Raw genomic sequence first — 16,421 nt, 5'->3', positions numbered from 1 at the left:
TGAGTAAGGTGATCAGAGCTCCTGTGGGGGAATAGGGATAGAGGTCGGCAACGCGCTTGCGATGTTTTTAGTGTTGTAGACGTCCATAAGATACGGTCATCGTTTACTATCAGGTGAGCCGTACGGTGTTTGCCGACCTAGTTATATAAAAAAAAAGTTTGTATGAAGTTTATCATATCAATGATATAATTCTGAACCGTAATAAAAAGGTTTTAATTCTAAGCGTTTAATTAGATTGAATAGAGGAAGTTGGCGCCCAATTTATTTATACTAGCTGCGCCATGCGCTTTTACCCGCGTATCCGTAATCCCGTGAGAAAAGTAGCCTATGTGTTATTCTGGATCTCCAGTTATCTACGTATTCATTAAAATCGCTTTTTGCGTGAGGATGTAACAAACATACATACATATTTAGGATACAAAGGTTTGTGTTAATAAAAAAAAGAGTATGCAATTTAGAAAAATCTGTATAAGCCATACAAATTTTAGTCCCGGTTTGAATCTATAAGCTTGTGTACATAATGTTTTCTTAACCATAACACATAATTCACATCCTATTGAAGCTGTTGAGTACAACACTACAGTGAAACAGTCAGTATAATGTATGTATCACCGTATGTATCATTTAATCAAGTATAGTTGCCAATAGAATCATTGAATCAAAAAAGGAAGCAATAATTGCACTGCTAAACTTCAATAGCGACAGAACTCAAAGATGTTTAAAGTGTACGAAATGTAAGAGATAGTTGAAGTTGAACATAAAATGCTTATTAAAATTTCAGTATTACACATATTGCAGGAACTTAAGCGACGTTTAAAAGAATATACCCATTACTCAGAGTAAGATGTCTTAGTAATGTTACGTTAATCTCAGGATTTAATGATACTTAACAATCATTAATTTGTTTTGTTATAAAATTGTATTATTTGAACTAAACCGACTTCAATTACATAGACAAGTTAGTAATACAACGTAGGTAGACGAAAAAATAATCAAGTAAATACGCGTTATCAAAGATTACTCAAAAAGTTGTAATCAGATCTCGATGAAATATAAATGTGACCACACGATAAACATCAGCTTTCGATTAAATTAAAAATCATCAAAATTGGTACTGGTAATTGGTATTGGTAAAGTTATGCGGTATAATACAACGTAGGTCGACGAAAAAATAGTCAAGTAAAAACGCATTATTAAATATAACTAGAAAAGTAGTTGTTAGATTTCAAATAAATTTAAATGGGACCAAATGACACACATTACCTTTTGATTAAAAAATTTTTGTTGAAATCGGTCCATCCAGTCAATACATAAGGCAAAAAAATACAATTGTATTGAGAACCTCCTCCTTTTCGGAAGTCGGTTAAGAACTGAATTGTTTTGAACTTTTTGTAATAGTCTATAATATACGCCATACTGTACGTCGTCGTCATCACCACTTCAGCCCATCGCAATCCACTGCTGGACATAGGCCTCTTTTCTTCCCTTCAACTGATCGTCATCTACAATTGGTAAGATGTATTAGAGTCCAAAAACTTCCTCAGGCGTTCAGGTCTAAATCCACAATTTTACTGTCAGTAAAATTTTGTGTTTGAAATACAAAAAAAAATATATTTTTAAACAAATAATATCTGTACCATCCATCCCTTCCCTTCTCTCTCTTTCTCTATTCCTTAAATATACAGGCTACAAAATATCACGTTATGACTCCTCAGCCGCACAGCAATCAATCATCTCGGTGTAACAACATTGGTTGCTTAATTTGCTTGTGTTTCGGTTTCAGATGCCATTATGGTGAGAGTTTTAATGAATTAAATGTAATGACCCCTTAAGTGAAGTATTCACTCCGAGCTAACTTGTTACATAGCTGCAATAAATGGAAGGTACGCTCGAGACAACAGTTTCGGATTCGAGTCAAGCCGAGTGCTCTCGACATCTATAAAGACTAACGAACACTTGAACTTTGGACGCAAAACAAAGAAGGCTAACTTTTATTGTAAATATTATTTTTGACAGTCTTTGTACATATTTTATATCCTAAGCCTAACTTTATCCTTATTCCATCTGCCAGTGAAAGTCCCGTCAAAATCGCTCAGACATTTCAGAGATTAGCTGGAACAAACAGACAGACAAAAATTGTAAAAAATTATTTATCGTTGTGTCCATTTGTTATAAGTATTCTTGTAAATAATATATAAGAATAATTGTAAAAAATGTTACTTTGGTGTGTGTACCGTGTATACATCCATATGCATTTAATAAAAAGCGGTTATTTTAATATTACAAACAGACACAATTTTATTTATTTGTATCGATTAAGTAATACTTACAATGTCAAAATTTTTAATCATTATATTTCACAATAAACTCATTCGCTTCGCTTCAGCCTATCGCAGTCCACTGCTGGACATAAGCCTCCGCAAGTTCGCGCCAAACTTCTCCGCAGTTCTCGTCCACCACTCACCGGCAATCTTTCGTAGATCGTCTGTCCATCGGGTCGGAGGGCTTCAGCCACTGACTGACTGAAGGTTTTAATACAAAAAAAAGTTAAAAAAAAAAAAAAATCATTTTTATTATTAACTTTTGACAGAACCAAGTCTGTCCGGGTAGCTAGTAAATAAATAAATATCTTTAACATACACAAACGATCGTCTGTTCTTGCGGTAAATGTATATTTTTTAATAAATATACACAGAAATAACACATATATAAATACAGATATTACACCCAGACTCATGGGAATTGAACCCACAACCCCAGGAGCAGAAAGGGCCACAACAAACCGTGCCAATAAGTTAGTCATATAGGAAATACTAGGAAAACCTGTGTTACTGCATGCAGCGCCAATCCTCTGGAGTCTAGATAATGACAATTTTATTACAAAAATACTACAAATATAAATAATAATTACTAAATCTGCTGATATTATAATAATAAACGTTTTCCATCCTTTGTATAGGTATATATTGTTCATATTTGTCGCTATATTAAATGTTATCATCTATTTTGCAAAGTGAAACGAAGCAAAAAAATCTTTTTAATATAATATTCATACATCAAAAGATACATACATAATTAAAGGTGCTCATTAATACACCTACCAGCTGCGTAAAAGAGATTGCAAAAAAAATCAACGTAAAAAAAAAGAAGAGCTAATAATTTGAATCCGTAAGTTCGGTAAACAAAAATTTATACAACATCACAAACAACAAAAAAAGATATAAATATAACTTAATAAATGTTTTAACCAAACATAAATGATTACTCATCAAATTATAAAGCAATTCAAAAAAAGAATCAAAGCTAAAGAACAATGACTTCAGCAATTTAAACAAGCTATAAAATTGTTACATTAAAATAAAAAATAAAAGAAAAAACAGAATATTGATCGGGTAGATAAAAAAAAAAAAAACAAACTGACAAATGACACTCATCTCGCAACATTTAAATTGAACTACATTAATCCTAAAGAAGAAGACGAGTTAAACTATGCGATAAGAACATAAAATTAAAAAAAATCAAAATTTCATTAATACATTAAAATTTTAATTAACTTTTTTTAATTTTAAGGCTTTTTAGGCTGTATCATGTAATACCATTGCCTATGCACAAAGGAATATATAAAAGGAATATCTATTTTTTTATGTACAAGAGCTTTCAGTTGCCAACTTGTCACCTTGTCATTAGTCAATTTACATCCAAGTTTACATCCAATAGGTACCCATACTCCGATAATCTAAAATAAATCTCATTGCTATTAAAATCATTTAGTTTTTGCTTTGAATTATATTTAATTTAAATAAATTGACTATAATGTACTTGAACAGTTTATTACTTTCCGTCAATCTCTATTATAAGTATTCAGCGGCAATCTCACTTAATCTCACTTTTAAGGTTAGGGGTCCAAACTAATCGAAAAATAGCTCACGTAATTAATGGATGCCCCCTAAGGCCGCATTTTCCAAGTCAACTTTATAGTCTAATCCACTGAGAATACTTTCACGACCTTCTGATCAACGATAATATGTATATTTATTATTTTGAAAGTTTTAGATTGGGTGCAAATGAATAAAGAAATTAGCAACAAAATAGTTTCAAAACTTTGCTTCAAATTCAGACACTTCATACTATATAATTTTTACTGATTGTGTCGACGACAGATCCTATGCTATTTTTTTTTCCATTGATATTGCTTTTTTTCGATTCTTGTATTTAATTTTACATCACATCGCTTTCTACTTCATTGTGTAATAAATAAAAGTAGGGGTCGACCAGTGGTTGAAAATCGACCATAATTAAAAAAATATATTTGAAAAACCAAAAAATAATGAAAAAAAAGAACCTTTATTTAAATTTTTCAATATGACTACAACTTTGACAATCAACAAAAGAGTTAATATGCGTGTGTGTGTCAAATACATGGTAGTGTGTGTAATGTTTTTTTTTTATTTGTTGAATATATTCTTTATATAAAATATAAGTTTACGAACAGCGACTGATAAACATTTCTGACCGCCCTAGGCTATAATTCTGAGGACGCGCCCCCACTAGTTCTGTTACGGACGGCCTAAAAAGTAGTACGTACTACCTATAAAAGTTTTCAGATCGGTGTGCAAGCGAAACTAACCTAACCTTAGGCTGCAAACCCTTTTTTAAGCTGACCGTACATAAAAACAAAATATCTCACGCATTATATACGCTGTGGTGGTTACGGCATTAAGAATATAGCCACCCTCTCTCTTCCTGTGGGTGTCGTAAGAGGCGAATAAGGGATAACACAGTTCCACTACCACCTTGGAACTTAAAAAGCCGACCGATGGCGGTATAATCATCCAACTACTGGCTTTAAAATACACAGGTCGAAGACGGGCAGCAGCGTTTTCGGCGCGACAAAGCCAGCCCTGCGGTCACCAACTCACCTGCTCAGCGTGGTGACTATGGGCAAAATACATGAGTTCACTCCATTTTTGGCGCGAAGTTCTGGAGGCCTATGTCTAGCAGTGGACTGTAATAGGCTGAAATGATGATGATGACGATGATTATAAGAGTGTAACGGGTGTCGTTACTTATTAATTTATATTTTGTACAATTTTGTAACGATAACAAACTAATTACAAATAATGAACTATATCGAAACTAAGTAACATTTCTAAAAATAGCCTCAATGAATAGATGTACGTGTTACCCCGGTGAAGGCGTTCGGATCGACTGACTAACGACTGGCCAATCCCCGCGCACACGCCGCAAAAGTGTGGTAGTCAGACGTTGAACGTCAGACTACCACGCATTAGGGCCTAATCTATAGGCAAGTTCTCGTCCGTATTTATAGTAGGCGCGTTACACCCTCCCCCTTTTGACCTGGCGGTGAACACGGGCGGGTCAAACGAAAGAAACGCGACGAAACGGAAAGAAAACAGAAAGAAAATGGAAAGCTAACTCGATTTACGCGGGCGACCTCTACGACGTTTTACGACTACCGGCTCAGGACACTCACCTTCCCTTGCGTGGTAACGTCGCAGATCGGAAACATGGTATTTGCCGAATACTTCACCAGAGGGTTCGTAAGCTAGGAGATACGACGTAGGGCTTACCTTCCTTGAAATAACGTACGGTCCATCCCTCTTAGGGGCCAACTTAGAGGTTATACCCTTACCAGCATTGCTCAACACATGCGATTTCATCAAGACAAGATCTCCTTCCTCGAAGTGGGGAGCATCAGCACGTTTGACATCAACGCGCTCCTTCTGGATATCCTGGTGCCGTTCAATGTGCTCCTTGGTGTCCGAAATTGTGTCGGCAAGCTTGAGTAAATACGGAGTTATCTGAGGGACAAAGTTCTCAGTTTCTACCACCGTACGAAGATCAGCCTGAGCGGAGATCGGCGATCGGAGCTCTCGGCCGAAGGTAAGGTATGCTGGTGTATGTGTAGTCAAACTACAAACAGAACTGTTAAAGGCAAATCGAATAAAAGGCAATACCTCGGGCCATTGCTGGTGACGTCCTTCCACCAAAATAGCCAGGTGAGCCCTTAGATCCCGATTCTTCCTCTCCACCGGATTGGATTCAGGATGATACAGGGGAATGAGATTCTGCTTCACCCCTAAGACGAACATTGCCTTTTGCATGACGTCAGCCACAAATTGGACTCCGTTGTCGGAAATCATTCGACGAGGTAACCCATACCTCATAAAAACCTCATCAACAAGGGTCTTGGCACAGACCTCAGCAGTAGCCTCGGTGAGAGCAAATAATTCGACCCACTTACTTGCGGTGTCTTCGACAATTAATATCCACCTCTCACCCTGGGGTCCTTTAGGGAAAGGTCCAAAGAGATGCGATGATGATGAGATCCGACTGCAATAATCTCAAACCGCTGAGCTGGAACTGGAGTCTGGAGCAAACCAGCCGGTTTTAGATTGGATGCTTTGTACCGTTGGCACTCTATACAGGTTTTTAAATAATCTGTAACATACCGTCTTAACCCGGGAAAATAAAATCGTTGCGAGATGCGATGAATAGTCCTCTGGATCCCTCCGTGAGCAGCGGTGGGAGAGTCGTGACACTCGAACATCACCTTGCTACGCAAGCTCGCGGGGACAACAAGTTGTGGTTCCTCCGACTCGGAATCTTCGGAGTATTTATATAAGACACCTTGAGCGAGCAGATACCCTCGCTCGGTCCACCTAGAAATGGATAACTCATCGGTACCTTCCAGGTCAGTGAGGATTTTTGACACCTCTGGGTCGGACAACTGTGCATCCCGGGTAGTGGTGGCATCCCAGTGCGGCACGTCGACACTCACGGGGCAGACTCCACAGTCATCTGATGAACCGGATTCAAGTACTGGGCGGCTAAGCGAGTCAGCTATGACGTTGGCCTTCCCGGGAGTATATTCGAATTGTAAGTTATATGCTTGTAGTTTCAAGGCCCATCGAACAAGCCGTCCACTTGGGGACTTAAGTGAAAACAACCACTTCAGGGGCTGGTGGTCACTGCGAACACATACCTGATGCCCATCAATATAGCCTCTGAACCGCTCAACGGCCCAGACGACTGCTAACGCCTCTCGCTCTGTCGTTGAGTAGTTGCGCTCCGCCGAGGTCAGGAGACGGCTGGCGTACTCAATCGGACGTTCAGCAGGCGGTGACTCCCCCTGGAGTAGACATGCACCCAGTGCAAAGTTACTGGCGTCAGTCCTAAGGATAAACCGTTTAGAATAATCGGGCTGTATCAAAATAGGAGCCGTGGTAAGGAGCCGTTTGAGAGACTCAAACGCACCTGCCTGCTCTGAGCCCCATATCCAGGTCTGACTCTTTCTTGTCAAACGAGTGAGTGGTTCGCTTACCCTTGCGAAATCCGGGATAAACTTCCGGAACCACGAACAAGTTTGAAGGAATGTACGAAGTTGCTGAAGATTATTGGGTTCCTTCATTTCCAATACAGCACGTACCTTATCATCGTCAGGGGATATACCTTCCCGTGAGATCACGTGACCGAGGTATTTGACTTGCTCCCGAGCAAAAGCGCACTTATCTCTGTTTGCTCGTAGTTTAAATACGCGGAGACGGTCGAATACCGCACGGAGATCTAGAAGGTGTTTGTCAAAACTGTCAGATATGACCAGTAAATCATCGAGATAGGCTAAAATAGTAACGTCTTGGAGAGAAGCACCACTTCGGAATCGGTCTATTAACCGCTGGAACGTCGCCGGGGCGTTCTTCAGGCCGAACGGCATGCGTTTGAAGCGATACGTACCAAAGGGCGTTACGAAAGCCGTTTTATCTCTGTCCAAGGTCATCACTTGCCAATAGCCATTTCGGAGGTCGAGCGAGGTCATCACACAACCTTTATTAGTGAACTGAAGAAGTTCGTCGATACGCGGCATGGGGCAGGAATCGGTCTTCGTGACAGCATTCAGCTTCCTATAATCAACGCAAAACCTATACGTACCATTAGACTTGGGTACCAGGACACATGGTGCTGACCACGCAGACTCACATTCCTCTATAACATCCGCCGCTAGCATCTGATCGAGCTCGGCGCGCATTATTTCCTTTTTCGCCGGCGTCAGACGATACGGAGGTACAGCGATTGGAGGGTGATCACCGGTGTCGATACGATGCTCCGCAAAAGGAGTCGGCTCCCCGACCTCCTCAAAAATATCAGCATACTCACCGAGAACCTCCGCCAGACGTATCCTCTCTAATTCCGTTAAGCACCTTCCCTCATCATCGCGTAGTAAATTGACCGACGCGCAGCTTAACGGTTCGCGTGGACTCTCACACGACAAAGGATGAATGTCCTGAGGCGATATCGCTGTGAACCAAGTCATGTTAGAAAAGTTTATCACTAATTGTGCTTTAGTAATGAAATCGATGCCTAACAATGTTTCATTATACAAAGCATCGGGAAATATAATAAACTCAATCGGTATTATTAACGAACATAATTCGACATTAACAAATGTTAATAATATTTCCGTATTACGAACGGAACCATCCGCGAGTTTAACGGACATATTTTCGGCGCGAAACGTCGTACCTAAACGTTTGAGAAGCGCGTAGAGGGTGTAACCCGCGATACTACGTTTAGCCGCAGTGTCAAGCAAAGCGATACCATTTTGACCTTGGATACTTATGTCTAGCACGGGTCGACTTAGCGACTGTTTAACATTAGAATACAAATTTGAAAACTTATCACAATTAATCGAATAGAAACCTTTAGGCTGAGGGCTCACATTAATTTTACATTTCGGACAATTACTCTTAACAAAACCTTTCTCACCACAACCATAACATGATACAATCTTATTACTATTAATTCTCTTAACACATGTATCGCGGACATGTCCACGCGACTTACAATATACACAAAATAACTTTTTATCACTATCACTATCACTTTTCGCGTTATGCAGGGACGACGACTGTAATGGCGGCGCGTTCCTCGCCGCTACGTAGGCGCGGGAACCGCGAACGGCGACGCGCGACACGTTCGAACGTGTCGACGCGTGATCCACAGCATGCTCGTCGGAAACGGTCGGTGACGCCTTGTGCGACTGCGACGTTGTCGATACCTTTCCAGTAGCTGGTGATATGCTCTCTATGAGCGACTCCTCCACGCTACGTGACTTATCGATGAGAGATTCTATGGTCATCACTGTATCTCTAGGAATTCTTTTCCGTATACGTTTATGTAATAACCCATAAATCATATCTAACCTGGTTTCCTCCGGTAACTGATAAGGCAGCCTGGATAACATAGCGCGTATCTTTACGATAAAACTGTCTGCGAGTTCATCACCTTGCTCGGCAGAAAACACATCTCGTAACACTTTATACGCAGGGCGCGGCACACCATACATCGAGCGTAATCGCTTGAGAGCGTCAGGCCACGAGGAAACTTCTTTCCGGACCCCTCTCCACCATACAGCAGCTTCTCCTTGCATGAGCATCGGTAAGCCCCGCAGTGCAATATCATCGGGAACTGATGCACATTCTTTAAATATTTCTACTGAGTCGATGAAAGCCTCCACGGCCTCAGGATCACGTGAAGTACCGTCGAAGCGCGCCATGCACTTCGAGAGGTTACCAGTTGACGTAGACGTTGAAACCGACGGGGGTGGTGATGCGGTGGCAGTGGCAGACGTCGATCCACTCCCCAAACCATGCGATGTCAAAAGGGACTCGACGAGTTGTCGGTTCGCCTCGGCCTGCGATTTCGATAAAGCGGCCAGAAGCGTCGACAGCTGGTCCTCGGACATGAGCACTGGTGACGGTGAGGGCATTGAGTCTTGATTTTCATCACCGGAATGACTGCTTGCATCACTATCTTGACGAGTACGTATTTTACGCGGCGGCATTTTGCGTAGAAATATCTCGTCGTAATGCCGTAATGTTCAGCGAAACTTGTAGCTACACGTTAGGAGCCAGATGTAACGTGTAGTGACTCTTGTAAGGCCACACGTTGGGACGACAGATGTAACGTGGTGTCGTTACTTATTAATTTATATTTTGTACAATTTTGTAACGATAACAAACTAATTACAAATAATGAACTATATCGAAACTAAGTAACATTTCTAAAAATAGCCTCAATGAATAGATGTACGTGTTACCCCGGTGAAGGCGTTCGGATCGACTGACTAACGACTGGCCAATCCCCGCGCACACGCCGCAAAAGTGTGGTAGTCAGACGTTGAACGTCAGACTACCACGCATTAGGGCCTAATCTATAGGCAAGTTCTCGTCCGTATTTATAGTAGGCGCGTTACAAGAGCAAAATCATGACAAGTGACTGTAGACTACCAAGTAGAAAACCAAATCCATGTCGTGTTTGGCCGCATTACTTGTTTTAGGTTAGTTTCTATAAACAACTTAGTTGCCATTGCCACTGACTATGAGCATGGCCATTTAGTGTGAAGTTGCTTCGACTTGAGTATTTTTTAAATATTTACACTTCTGTTATTGTTAAAAGAGGAGAGGCATCATACAAGTGAAACGTTTTTGTATTTGATTAATGATTTATTTGAAAGTTATAGTAACTAAGTAATTATTATAAGATTATACAAAAGTCCCTTTTCGTGCTTTGACATTTGCAAATCTTTCCACAATTTATTCAAATTTAATAGTTTGTAAAAAGTCACTTTGTATGTACATTAGCGAGTGTTGCAATTTTTTGCTGGCGGAGTGTGGAGCGCAAGTAATTTTTTACTCTTCGAAGTGTTCTAGGTGCTGTTAAAGACTTTTTGCCGCTGCAGTTGGCAACACTCATGGTCAAAAATTCTTAATATTATCTTCACATTCGGGAACATGCATGAAATGTTAAAACTTTTTATTAATTGCAACAAACCCTTTGGGGTTTCGGCAGAAATAGAATGCTTGGCTTTGGTATCAGATTTTAAAACTGCGCCAAATGGACGCATTCTTCTGCAACGGTTTATTCTTAATCAGAATATACACGAGCGCGTGATATGACGGACGAACGACGATTTCGAATGAGATAAAACAAATGAATGAAGCACGGCAAAGTACGGCTATTAACTACACCGGGGAGTCCCTGCACATTGTTGATGTGTTTCATTGCACGCGGCAAGCTGCGCTGAGTGCCTAGTGCGATATTTGTTCACAAAAACGCGAAAGAATTTAAACAGTGTAACCTAGACGATAAGGAGTAAAATACGATACAATTGATACAGAGTCATCTAGCGGCAAACGCGAGAACTAGGTTGCAATGTTTAAATTCCGAATTTCCCATACCTACAAAATAAAGTTAAACTGCACAACCCGAGTAGAAATTTTTTCGTGTTCCTTAGAAGGACCGGACCGAGCATGCCTGATCTGGACCGGATAAGGTATGTAGTGCAGAAGTTTTGTCTGGACCTGATCAGGATGAGATGAGATTTCCTGATCGGGTCCAGATCAATCATCTGCACATACCTTGCCTGGTCCGGGTCGAGTATGCCCGGTCCGGTCCTTTTAAAAAACAAGAATGTATCTATATTCTTGAAAAAATTGTTTCATAAAAAAAAGTGAATTGATATTATAAGTACGTTACTTAACATAATTATTATTATATTTATTTCCGTTTATTTTTTCCAATGTATTATTTATTTTTGTTTTTACTTTAAATATCAATTTTTTTAATTATTTTTATACTATTAATTAATGATTATTATTCATTCAATTTTATTTATTAACTTCTTTCAATTTATTAATTAAATTTTATTCATTAACTTCTTATAATTAACTACTAAGTAACTACTTCCTACGACTGCTGTGTAAAAATGGACTCCCTGCTGTCAATCTGTCCTGATAACTGTCTATATACTAAGTGCGCTTAAAAACATTGATAGCGTGATTCAGGCTCAGTTCGTGTAATTTATTTCAGGCTCTCCTGATCTGGACCGGACTGGGTCCTGATCCAGTATGCCTTACCATACTTGATTATATTTTGCATCAGGCTATCCTGATTTGGACCGGACCGGGTCCTGATCCAGTATGCCTTACCATACTTGATTATATTTTACATTAGGCTGTCCTTATCTGGACCGGATCGGGTCCTGATCCAGTATGCCTTACCATACTTGATAATATTTTACATCAGGCTATCCATGTCTGGACCAGACCTGGTCTTGATAGAGCTTGCCGGATCTGGCATGCCTCATTCTATCCTGATCCGGTCCAGATACATGATCTGGTTCAGCCTGACCTTTTTTCTAATCGGGAAGTTGACCGCATTTTCTGAAAACATTTACCGTAGTAACGTGTTTTTTTTTTACACCATTAAAAAGTAGAGATTTCAACAAACAAAAAACCTAGCGACTTTTTTAAAAAGAATAATATTTTGACGTGAGAATTTTCGATTTAAAATGAGAATGCTTTTTCGCTATGAGGTCAAAATCAGGTGAAAAATAAATATTATATATCAAAAAAAAAAATTTACAAAATTTTGTAAAAAAAAAAACAATTTAGTAAAAAGATAAAAATACGCTTCAGCCTATAATATCCCACTACTAGGCATAGGCCTCTTTTCCCATATAGGTGAAGGATCAAAGCTTAATCCACCCCGCTACTCCACTGCGGGTTGGCGGAAATATTCCCTATTATGAGTAACGATCGCTGTCAGGTGTACATGATAACAACCGGGACAGACGGCTTAACGTGGTCTCCAAGGCACGGTGGGGAGAGCCACAAGGACTGCACAAACACCCAAACCACGGCAAACACCTGTATGGCCAATACAAATGTTTGTCATGTGCGGGGGTCGAACCCGCAACCGCCAGCACAACAAGTACAATCCATGGCTGTGACCGTTGCGCCAACGCGGCGTCTAAAAGAAGATAAAAATAAAAAACCGAAATTTTGAGTTTTTTTAATTTTCACAAGAATTTTGAGATTATGTGAATAAGCGTAAATACAAAAGTTGTAGATTTTTTTACTACCTACAACTTTGTCATTGAATTTTTGGAACGAAATTCCTTACTGCAGGCTTGACATTTGGCTGGGCGACCGAACTGAAAAAAATGTGATACTAAAACCGTAAGAAAAATATACAACGGAAGTGACGTAATATCAGTCACACGACTGTATAATATGACGTTTGTAAAACTAAAATATTACTAGTAAACTTTTTTAAATTATTTATGTAATTTTATACTGTCGACAAAAATAAATAAAGACATGTTTTTTAATTTCACTTATTAGTTTGAATTATTATTATTATTGTTATTATTTTGTTTGATTTAATAATAATAATAATTAAATATGGATGCGAAATACTAGCATCACCACTGGCCTCGTTATTCAATTTAATACTCAAAACTGCGAATACACCTGCACAATGGTCGGAATCCACCATAATCTTGCTCTATAAAAAAGGAAACCCCAATGACATCGCCAACTATAGGCCAATAAGCCTTCTACCAACTGTTTACAAACTCTTCTCCTCTATAATTAATAGAAGATTGTCTGAAACTTTAGAAAAGGGACAGCCCATAGAACAAGCTGGCTTTCGGAAGGGATATTCAACCATAGACCACATACACACTCTGGAACTTATTATTGAAAAATACCAAGAGAAACGAAGACCACTCTACATAGCCTTCATAGATTACCAGAAAGCTTTTGACACAATTTCACACACAAGTATACTGGAAGCACTAAGTAAACAAGGAGTAGAAAAAAAGTACATACAAGTAATAAGAAATATATACAGCAACAGCGTCAGTAAAATCAAACTGGATTCAACTGGCCCTGATTTCAGCATCAATAGAGGAGTAAGACAAGGGGACCCGCTATCTCCAAAACTATTTATTGCAGTATTAGAATCTATTATAAAACAATTAGACTGGAAAAAGTACGGCTTGTATATCAAAGGTGAATACCTGAATCACTTAAGGTTCGCGGATGACTTGGTACTGCTATCTGAAACCGGCGGCAACTTAGAGCTAATGATACAGTCATTACACAAAGCCAGCAGACAAGTTGGATTGGAAATAAACCTGACAAAGACAAACACCATGACAAACAGTTTTAAAAGAATCATCTCACTAGAAGATAAACCTTTGCAGTACGTGGAACAATATATCTACTTGGGGAAACAAATAACAATGGCCAGCAATAGCAACGAACTAGAGGTAGAGCGCAGAACAAGAATTACGTGGAATAAGTTCTGGAGTTACAGAGAAGTAATGAAAAGTAACATGCCAATAGAAGTGAAAAGAAAAATGATGGACTCTTGCATTTTACCATGTCTTACATACGCTTGCCAGACATGGAAATTTACGAATAACATCAAGAATAAAATAATAACGTGCCAGAGGGGAATGGAACGAAGTATGCTGAATATAAGAAAATCTCACAGAATCCGTCATACAAGGATAAGAAGCTTAACCAAAACCGTAGATGCTGTCAAATATGCTCAAAGATTGAAATTCAAGTGGGCTGGCCACGTAGCGAGACTAAACGACAAGAGATGGACATCAAAAATAACTACATGGGACGGTCCACAGGGCAAGCGGCGAGTAGGTAGACCGTACACACGCTGGGAGGACGACATTAAAAAAATCGCTGGACCGCACTGGATTTATGTCGCCAGAGACAGAGACAAGTGGAAATCTTTGGAGGAGGCCTTCACCTGAGAGGGGTCCATGCATATAAAAATTAAAATAATAAATAATAATAAAATAATAAATGATAATAAATTGGAATAATAATAATGAAAAGAATTAATTAAAATAATAATAGGAATAAACTAAAATAATAAATAGAATAATAACTTGAATAATAATAATAATAACTTGAATATTAATAATTTACCTATATTATAATATATTTGATTATTCCATTTTTCTATAAGATACATACAACTGAATCTTTTTTATATACTGTTAATTGTTAATTTTATTGTTGATTGTTAATTTTTTGTTTTAGATTTATATTAATAATAATAATAATAATAATAATAATCAAATAATAATCAAGCATGTAATTTTTGAATTAAATTTTGTTAAATATTCTGTAAATGCATGGAATAAAAGGCTTTTTTATTTTTTTTTATTTATTTATAATAATAATAATAATAATAATTTTTTGATTTATTTTATTTTACGGTATTTGTAATTTTCTAAAATACTAATTTTCCTAAATACTTTTATGTACTTAATTAAAAACCAATCAATAAAATAAAAAAAAATCAAGAACGAGAAAATATAGGTATATAAAATTCAACATTTTTTTTACAAATTGTGTTGCTTCTATACTATCCGAAGAAACTTCGTTGCTACCTGGTGTCCCATGACACCACATATTTTTTTTTTTCATAGGACTTGTAGTTTAGCCGGAAATCGAGATAAACCGTTTTTTACCCTTAACCCTTACGTTACTTAGTCGTTTACCCTTTCCCTACCACTTCCCGACCTCAAATCGCCCGTAATTTATTTTTCCTTTCATTTTCGTTGTATTCTCTTTCTTTTACAATGGGTTTAACTCTACTATCATTTTTTTGTTTGGTTTAAAAGCTAGAAAGCACTGGTCTACAAGCGCATTTAATTTTAGTGTTTAGTTTCGGTCTAGTCGAAATTTGTATGATGTGTATAGATGCAATGATGCTAGATTAGTGCATGCAAAGACACGATTTCAGCGCCCAACCCCCCCCCCCCCCCCCCCCAATCCTCGCGCCCTAAGCTGCAGCCTAATTAGCCTAAGGGTTAATCAGGCCCTGTGTATGAAATTTCATACTCCTCCGGCCACGCAATTTTCGTAAAAAGGGGTAGGTACAAAGTTTTTGCTTCACGTATTAATATATAGATTAAGAAACTTGTTATACATTTTAAGTGACACCTAGACCGATTTAGATTTACTTTTAGCTGTTAGTAAGCTAAGCTATGAAAGAACCTCTTTCCGAACTGCTTCGAGTCAAAAGCCTTTAGCGATATCGTTCCATCGTGCTCTACTAGATGGCGCTGTAATGTATTTTTACTATACTGATTTTAACTATTTACTAATAGCGAGATTATTAAGCGCGTAAAATAATTAAAAGGATTTATAAGCAATAATGATTATTAAGTTGCGAAATGTTCATCCTGATACAAATGCTCAAACAAGAAAATTGCTAATGAGAATATATTTTCCTTAAAATTAATCGCAACAGAATCAAAGGTGAAGGTCAATCAAAGATACAATAAAGGTTATCAATTGCGTTGCCACCGTTACATACCTCTACATGTCTAAGAATATTTCTATACATTTATTTTTATTAATAATTTGCATTACATTAATACGCTAAGTTAATGTTTGTCTACTTTTTTAGAAAAACCCTTACAATTACTACACATAAATTATATATAATTTTATAAATAATTGCTTGCTCTACTGGCATCCACAAATAAAAAAATATTATTTCTTTTGTTTTTGTCAATT

Source organism: Melitaea cinxia, chromosome 22 (assembly GCF_905220565.1).
Source record: "Melitaea cinxia chromosome 22, ilMelCinx1.1, whole genome shotgun sequence".
Lineage (NCBI taxonomy): Eukaryota > Metazoa > Arthropoda > Insecta > Lepidoptera > Nymphalidae > Melitaea > Melitaea cinxia.
Note: the sequence above shows the minus strand (reverse complement) of the source record.